A 9656-nucleotide genomic window follows, 5' to 3' on the forward strand; every position below is an offset into this window, starting at 1 on the left:
TGCAAAAATCAAAAGCATCTCTAAAAAGAGTGGGCCAATAAAATCCACATTGGAGAACATTTGTGGCAGTCTTCTTAGGTCCAAAGTGTCCACCACATGCATGATCATGACAAAAAGAGAGAATGGAATGTTGTTCATGATCAGGAACACATCGTCGGATAATCTGATCCGGACATATCTTAAACAAATAAGGATCATCCTAGAAAAAGTGCTTAACTTGGGAATGAAACCTATACTTATCTTGGGTGGACCAGTGATCCGGAGTCACACCTGAAACTAAGAAGTTGACAATGTCAGCAAACCATGGTTCACTGGACATTGTAAATAATTGTTCATCTGGAAAGTTCTCGTTGACTGGAGAATCAACAGTCAAGGAATTGGGAAGCCGGGATAAATGGTCTGCAACTAGGTTTTCAACTCCTTTCTTATCCCTAATTTCTAAATCAAACTCTTGCAAAAGTAAAACCCACCTAATGAGACGGGCTTTTGCATCCTTCTTCTAAACTAGGTATCTGAGGGCAGAATTATCAGTATACACCACCATATGTGAACCAACTAAGTAAGACCGAAACTTTTCTAATGCAAACACAACAGCTAAAAATTCTTTTTCAGTGGTTGTATAATTGAGTTGTGCATCATTTAAGGTCCTACTAGCATAGTAAATGACAGTGGGTAACTTATTAATCCTTTGACCCAAAACCGTTCCTATGGTAAAATCTGAAGCATCACACATCAGTTCAAAAGGTTCAGTCCAAACAGGTGGTTGAACAATGGGTGCATTGGTCAACTCCTTCTTAAGTTGCTTGAAGGATTCTAGGCACTCTTTGGAAAACTCAAAAGTCTGATCTTTGGCAAGTAATGAGGTGAGAGGTCGGGCTAACTGACTAAAGTTCTTAATAAACCTTCTGTAGAAGCCTGCATGCCCTAGAAAGGACCGAACATCCTTAACAGATTGAGGTGGTAAATTATCAATTAAATCCACTTTGGCTCTATCTACCTTAATTTCCTCCTTGGATATTACATGGCCTAAAATAATACCAGATTTAACCATAAAATGGTATTTCTCCCAATTCAAAACCAAATTCTTAGATACACACCTTTTCAAAACTAGGGAAAGATGCTGAAGACATTCAGAACAGGAATTCCAATAATTGAAAAGTCATCCATAAATACTTCTAAGAATTTTTTGACCATGTCAGAAAAGATGCTCATCATGCATCGTTGGAACGTAGCAGGGGCATTGCAAAGCCCAAAGGGTATATGCCTGTAAGCAAATGTTCCATATGGGCATGTAAAAGTGGTCTTATGTTGGTCCTCTAAAGCAATTGGGATTTGGTTATAGCCAGAATATCCATCAAGAAAACAATAGTATTCATGTCCGGCTAACCTCTCTAACATCTGATCAATGAATGAAATGGGAAGTGGTCCTTCCAGGTTACCACATTAAGTTTCCTGTAGTCAATGCACACACGCCACCCTGATTGAACACAGGTAGGAATCAACTCATTATTAGCATTAGGAACTATAGTCACCCCAGACTTCTTAGGCACTACGTGAACTAGGCTTACCCATTGTCTGTCAGAAATAGGATAAATTATTCCATGATCCAAGGACTTTAGGATCTCTTTCTTAATGGCTTCCATCATCAATGGGTTAGCTCTTCTTTGGGGTTCCCTGGATGGTTTGGAATCCTCCATAAGATGTATATGATGTTGCACAATGGAAGGGCTTATACCCTTGATATCAGCCATGGTCCAACCTAGGGCTTCCTTATTATCTTTTAACACTTTAAGTAACTCCTCTTCCTGGCTGGAAGTCAAATTTGAAGAAATTATTACATGAAGAGTCTAGTTAGGCCCTAGGAAAGCATACGTCAAATTAGATGGCAACTCCTTAAGATCTAGCTAAGGGGCCTCAACTATGGAAGGTTTGGGAATAGAATTGGAAAGAGGTCCTAAGGGCTCCACAAGTGTGTGAAGACTCAAGACTTCAGAAAAGAAATTTTCACTGTCATCATCCAACTCATCCATACACTCTTGGAATTCTGAATCAAAATCAATATCAAAGTTGGTAACTAAATCATCAGAAAAATCCAGAACATCCTCAAGCATATTGATCTCTTCTTCCATATGTGGTTGCTTGCCAATCCTAAACATGTTAAACTCAACAGTTTGGTTACCAAAAGATAATCTTAGGAAACCATTCCGACAATTGATTAATGCATTACTGGTAGCCAAGAATGGTCTTCCTAGAATTATTGGGATCTCATCCTTGGTTGAGAAGGGCTTAGTATCTAACACAATGAAATCAACAGGGAAAATAAATTCTCCCACCTTTAGTAAGACATCCTCAGTCATCTCTTTAGGAATCTTAACAGACCTATCTGCCAACTGAAGAGTAGTTCCAATGGCTTTCAATTCTCCTAATCCTAGTTGCTTGTACACATGGTATGGTAAAAGATTCATACTTGTGCCAAGGTCAAGTAAGGCATGCTCAATGTAGGTGTTGCCTATGACACAAGATATGGTAGGGCTCCCTGGATCCTTATACTTGGCTACTATAGGCTGAGTAATTATGGAACTAATGTTACCTGCGAAGAACGCCTTTTTGGGCACACTAGTGATACGTTTGTGAGTACACAAATCTTTCAATACCTTTGCATAGGCGGGGATCTAGGATATGGCATCCAAAAGAGGGATGTTCACTTCTACCTTTTTGAAGACTTCTAAAATTTTGTCTATGGGAGCAGTCTTCCTTTCGTTTACCAAGCGATTAGGAAATGGGACAGGATGAACATAAGGACTGTTAGGGATTTTCCCCTGTTCAAAAGAATCATTTTTGGTTTCCTCAACCAAATCATCTTTAGTTTCAGAAAAATCTTTAGGTTCATCAGACGAACCTAAAACAAGAGGCACACTTGTGTCCTCAACTGAAGGAGAGTTAACATGAGTAATAGATGAGGAAGATTAAGGAACCCTCTGTAAGTACTCTCTACCACTCCTAAGGGCATAAACAACATTACATTGGTTAGAGAGCCCTTGTTGGGTCTGACCTTGTACTATATTCAGTGGTGCATTAGTTGATGTTTGTGAACTAACAGGCTAATGATGCCTAGGGTTAGGCTCTGGTTGACTGGGTAAAGTTCCTTTCTCCCTCTCATGCATAATTGAGACAACTTGAGTGAGTTCTCTCGTAAGATTTTGATGGCTTGTCATGAGGAGGGCCATATTTTTTTAAGTCACTTATTCTACTTGCCTCTCCAGTGTTGGTAAACCCAGGGGGTTGCTGATAAGATGATAGGAGAGGGGCCCTAGGAAAACTCGCCTGAGGTCCTACATTTAACCTAAGAAAAGTATTTTGAGAAAAAGATTGTTATGCAAAGGGAGGCCTTTGGAGTCCAGGTTGACCTTGATTATGGAAATTGGAAGGCCCTGCTTGATTGCCCTGATTCCAAGAGAAATTTGGGTGATTTCTCCATCCTGGATTGTAGGTATTACTATATGGATTATTCTGGTATAAGGCATTAATACTATCATTAGAAGTGCCCCCAGAGGTGTTGGGGCATTCTTCTATGACATGTTCAGGGGACTGACACCAAGCACAAATCTTAACTAAATTGACTGATGATGGCTCTCTAGGAACAATAGCCGCAATCCTCTTGATTAGGCTATCCAAATGGGCTTCCTTGGCTACTATCCCATCCACAAAATATCCTTTTCCTCCTATCATTTTTTCACTCTCTTGGGTTGATTCCCACTCAATGGTTTTGTCAGCTAAGTCAAGTAAGAATTCCCATGCCTTTCCTTCATTTGTAAAGGATGTGAATCCCTCAGGGCACATAGACTCTATCATTTGTTTAGTTGGGTAATCAATACCCTCATAAATTATGTGACATAAATGCCATAGGTCTAGGCCATGGTGAGGGCATTCTTGGAGTAGATCCTTGAATCTCTCCATAAGTTTGGAAAATGACTCACTAGGCTTTTGCCTAAACTGAAGGATATCACTTCTAAGCTTATTGGTCTTGTGAGTTGGGAAAAACTTCTTAAGGAAGACAACTATGAACTGTTCCCATGAGGTTATAGAATTCGTGGGTAACCCATACAACCACTTCTTAGCTTGGTCTTTCAATGCAAAAGTGATAAACCTAAGCTCATCAGCATCATCAGAAAGCTGTTGGATCTTAATTAGAACACATACCTCTTCAAATTCCCTTAGAAATAGGTATGCATCCTCAGAGGTCAACCCATGGAAGTGGGGCAACATAGTGATGTATTGAGATTTGAGTTCAAAATTATTGCCCTGGGCTTGTGGTAGAACTATGCAGGAAGGTTGGGCTGTTCTACCAGGGTAGAACCTATCTTTCAGAGATTTAGGTGAAGGGTTTTGCTGTTGGTCTCCCATATTGAAGGGTTTTAAAGAGAGCAAACGTATTGGGTCACTACTTGTTGGATCTCTTCTTTCTAACTGATTCTTAGTGTTACGTACCCACCTAACACTCATGCAACAGAAAACTACCCACAACTAAAGTAAGACAAGCACAAAAGAATGGATAGCAAAACTTTTTTTTTTAATGAATTTTTTTTTTATTTCTTTTTTTTTGGCTTTTTGGGAGCTTACCGGTAGGGATCCGGGGTTGCTCAGGTCAATTCCTGAGGTACTGCTATAGGGCGAAACCTGTCATTATCATACTGTGAGACATGGTGACCTCCACTGATACAACTATTATTGCAAGTTGTTCTTCTCAGGAATTCAATAAAAGAAAAGGAAAAATATAAAACAAAGCAAACAAAGAACTCCGATTACCAAAAGAAAGTGAAAAATAATATGGAACTGTCTCCCCGGCAACGGCGCCAAAAACTTGTTTGAGATTTAAAATGTAACCGCAAGCGTACGGATCACTGTAGCTATGGGTCGAACACAGAGAGAGCAGCCACTTTATTTTTTTATTTCTTTTAATAATGCGAAAGTGAACTGATTAATGATTGTGATATAATTCTAATTACCATCCTAAACATATGTATCTAAAATAACATCCTAACCATTCGTCATCTAAGAATTTAAAGACGTAAGCCACGTAATTAAAATTAAATAAATAAAAAACTGAAAATAAACAACCCACCCAATTAAAAAAATAATAAATAAATAAAGGAAAAAAATGCTGAAATAAAAATAAAGTAAAAGAATGGGGATAAAGCTAGAGAGAGACTCACAAGTAGGTTTCTCTACTTAGCCCGAGGGATGCATCATAATATGAGCTTCCCTACTTGACCAAAGAGTCACTCTTATAAGGGTTACTCTACTTGGCTTTAGGGAAAGGGAGACAATTAAAATAAAAGCAATAAATTGATGGTTCTATGGCTAGGAGGGGCAAAGCCAACACATACACTAGCCATGAACCTTGGGGGAAAGGGATAGTAATAATGTAACGACTGAAAATAAAAATCCTAAATTAAGAAAGAAAGGGTAGTCAGAAGAGGGATGAGAGGGGGGAGTGAAGACTACTGAAGGAGCCTACTTACTTGAATCAATGCTTGAACTTGAAAAAAAAATTGCTCCACGGCTCATGATCTTGTCACCTAGATCTAAGCCTAGAACTATAACTTAAAAAATTACAACTCAATTGCATAAATCATAAACATAAAAAGGCTGAATAAGAATAAAAGAGTGCTTGCATTAATTGACATAAAAAAACTATTACAAAAGTGATTAAAGAAAAAATAGAGAAGAACTAAAACTAAAGAGTGAGAGAGGGAGAGAGAGAGCAACTAAAAAAAACTAGAAGAAGAATGAATTGTCTCCCCTCCTCTTACATGAGTTGTATTTATAGGGAATGGGGAGGTAGGGTAACAAATTTCTCTTTCCTAAAAGAGAGAAACCCACAATTGATAGTAAGATCTTTTGAGTCCAAAAGTGCTAAGATGGAGGAGAGAGAAGTGAGAAATAAACTTGGAGAAATTTCCTATAATTTTTTTGCTTATTTTCTTTCCTTTTTTTTCTAATTTATTTCTCTTCTTTTTCTCCCTCCAAGGGACGATTTTCTTCTTGCTTTGTGTGATTTGGACAGTATTTTGGTGATGATATGGAGGAGAGAGAGATTTGGACAATCTTTATTTCTCCATTTTTTTTTCTTTCCTTTTTTTCTTCTTCTCTTCTTGTGCAGGAACCCTTCCACGATTTTCCTTGCTTCTAATTTGATGTGGAAATCCCCTCCATGCTCTTAGTGCTTTAAGTGGGTGAAAAGCAGAAAATCTTCAACAAAATTCTCTAAAAAAAACAACCATGAGATTCGAACTTGAGACCTCTTGGTGAGCAAGGGAATTTTGCACACCATAGCTCACCAACTACACTAGGTAGTTGTTGTTTCCAAAAATGAATCTTCAATCACTTAAGGATGTGGTCCATCGATCTTTGTTGGCATTTGGAGTATTCCTTGTGCCTCTGAGACAGTTACAAACGGGCTGGTTCTACATCTCGGTTCAGTTCTGATCCATTATTCTCTTTCTGGCCTGAAAAGAATAATCACTTGTACGAGTAACCAAACAAATGCATACTTTTAATTGGACATATCCATCTTGCTCAGAATTTTGTCCTCTTCGCAACCATGAAAAGAAATAGGACCTCTTTACGTGTAGAATTGGAGATATAGCGCCCGATAGTCCTTAAGGACTTGAAAATATAAAACCTGCAAAAAGAGAGTAAAACCCAAGGTAGCTCCATTCTAAATATGTAAAATGCATGTTTTACTACCCTAGATTTCACACATAAATGTGCTCATCAGGAAACGATTTAATTTTCTCCTCGCTTTCTTGGAGAAATTAAAAACTTCCAGCACTTAGGTAAAAAAAAGTTGACAGGGTTTCTTTGCTAGGGTATGAACATAGGTTCTGGTTTCTAGGAATTTAAGCAGGGCTTCCACAGTACATTCTTGAGGTAGGAATTGACTGTGGAGATTTGGCTAGGATTTTTGCGCCGTATTCCTAAGGTTGGAATCAGCTCTGAAAATTTAGACAGAGCTTTCATGCCGCATTCCTAGGGTTGGAATCAGCTCAGGAAATTTGGACAGGGCTTCCGCTCCATATTCCTAGGGTTAGAATCAGCCCTGGGAATTTAGACAGGGGTTCCATGCCAAATTCCTAGGGTCAAAATCAGCCCTGAAATTTTGGATAGGGCTTTCATGCTGTAATAAAGATATCAAAATTAAATACAAATGAACTTAAATAAAAGTTCCGTACTAACTTGATATGGATGACGTGGACTCCGTCAACTTCAATAAGCTTGACTGGGTCTATTCTTTTTCTTTCTTCTCTCTCTCTCTCTTTTGTAAAGCCTCTGGAATAATTTTTTTTCTTCAGGGGTTCTCCTCTATTTTTTTCTCAGGTTTTACAGTGACCTGGGGTCACTATTTATAGAAGGGAGGAGGGGTAGTGGTGTAAAAAACACCTAAGAGCTTTTAAGGGGGCCAAATCCAGGTAAGCCCCTCATAAATCTGTGCAAGGGCTTACACGAATGTGTAAGTCCTTACACAGATGTGTAGGTCCTTACACAATCCATGTAAGGTCTTACACGGATCCCCCCTTGTGTCATCCCATTGTGTAGTGAGAAAAATATGTGTCACCCCGTTATACTTTGAAATATCCCATGGCACCCCGTTACACCTCCAGATACTCCCATAGACTGGGTGGCTACCCCCTAGATTGGGCAATAGTAGCCTTTGCTGAAAATCTTATCACGAAAGTAGCCATAGGTAGGTCGACAAGTTTTGGATAGGGGTTGGTTTAGGGTTTGGTCCTGTTTAGGTTTAAGTTTAGGGTTTGGTTTAGATTAGGGCTTGGTTTAGGGTTTTGGGTTAGGGTTTTGGTTCGGGTTTTAAGGTTTGGTTCAGGTTAGGGCTTTGGTTCGGGTTTAGGGTTTGGTTTAGGTTAGGGTTTTGGTTAAGGTTTAGGGTTTGGTTTAGGTTAGGGTTTTGGTTTGGGTTTAGGATTTGGTTTAAGGTTAGGGTTTTGGTTCGAGTTTAGGGTTTGGTTCATATGTTTTGGTTCGGGTTTAAGGTTTGGCTTCGGGTTAGGGTTTTGGTTAGGGTTTAGGATTTGTTTAGGGTTAGGGTTTTGGTTCGAGTTTAGGGTTTGGTTCAGGCTTAGGGGTTGGTTTGGGTTGGTCTAGTTTTGGTCTAGTTTAAGGTTTGGTCTGGTTTAGGGTTTGGTCTGGTTTAGGGTTTGTTCTGGTTCAAGGTTTGGTCTGGTTTAAGGTTTGGTCTAGTTCAGGGTTTTGTTTTGTTTAGGGTTTGGTCTGGTTTTGGGCCTAGTTTAGGGTTTGGTCTAGTTTAGGGTTTGGTCTGGTTTAAGGTTTGGTCTTGTTCAAGGTTTGGTTTCGTTTTGGGTTTGGTCTGGTTTGGGTTTGGTCTAGTTTTGGGTTTGGTCTGGTTTTGGGTTTGGTCTGGTTTAGGGTTTGGTCTAGTTTAGGGTTTGTTCTGGTTTAAGGTTTGGTCTGGTTTAGGGTTTTGTCCAGTTCAAGGTTTGGTTCGGTTTAGGGTTTGGTCTGGTTTTGGGTTTGGTTTGGTTTAGGGTTTGGTCTAGTTTTAGGCTCGGTTTAGGGTTTGGATTGGTTTGGTTTGGTTTAGGGTTTGGTTTGGTATAGGGTTTGGTCTAGTTTAGGGTTTGGCTTAGGGTTTGGTCTAGTTTATGGTTTGGTTTGGTTTGGTTTGGTCTGGTTTAGGGTTTGGTCTAACTGATTCAAAGTTTAAGTAGTCATTACAGCACATCTGGGTATCCATTTTTTTAATACAAGATATCAATGAGACCCTATTTCCAAGTACTTTCCAATGATACAGGAATCGAGCACATACTAGGCTCGATTGTTGTATTCTAGAAAAAGGTATTAATGACCACTTTTGGTTACCCTCCCTACATCATTTAAAAATATTGGGTTTGACCGATCATAAGTTCTGGGATAAGCTGGACTTGCGCCGAAAATTCAACTTCTTTTTTAAAAGAGAGAATATATGTCTCCTCATTTTCTGTAATTCATCATTGCCAAGGGGGGACAAAATTTGGTGTCTACAGAATGCCCCTCTTTGGCCTAGACTGTGCAACAGCCGAAGGGCAAAGAAAAGAACAACAAAATTTTGTCACCCTAGAGCATATACTCCCGATATCCTACTCAAGAATAACGGAGGTGTAATACAAAAAGGCGAGCGATTAAACTCAGGCGGTAAAATTCGATGAAAACAAGAAATTAATATGACCGTACATCCAATTGACTAGTATTGGTATATCATGCCACTAGAACTAGATCATACATGAAATGTCCTAAACTTGGCCAAGAATGAAAGTATGAGGGAATTATCTCAGAGTACAATTATATACTAATAAGGAAGAGAATACATACCTTAGAGACAACTCAATAGAGAAATTGTAAGGATATCGTTCTTATAACGTACCTCAGTAATTCTAATCAGATTGATGTCTTTGTAACATTTCTTGATACTTCCAATCTTACTAATATATTAACATGAAAATTGACACTGAGATTCATACTTTCCAATATTGTCATGGAAACGATGATGAAATTGGCACTTTCTGGCACTGTTTGTAGAGATGATATTTTTATTATATCATTCGGGCAATGCAAACGACACTTTTTGGCGCTGCTACAGA

At 38.9% G+C, this 9656-nt stretch overlaps 1 non-coding gene across 1 annotated transcript; it reads left to right on the forward strand.

Annotated features, from left to right (window-relative positions):
- Positions 1–3910: 3910 nt before the first annotated feature.
- Positions 3911–4017, forward strand: LOC122092565. Its single transcript, XR_006144218.1, has one exon. It is a non-coding gene; the product is annotated as a small nucleolar RNA R71 (small nucleolar RNA).
- The last annotated feature ends 5639 nt before the right edge of the window (positions 4018–9656 follow it).

Source organism: Macadamia integrifolia, chromosome 10, assembly GCF_013358625.1.
Source record: "Macadamia integrifolia cultivar HAES 741 chromosome 10, SCU_Mint_v3, whole genome shotgun sequence".
NCBI lineage: Eukaryota > Viridiplantae > Streptophyta > Magnoliopsida > Proteales > Proteaceae > Macadamia > Macadamia integrifolia.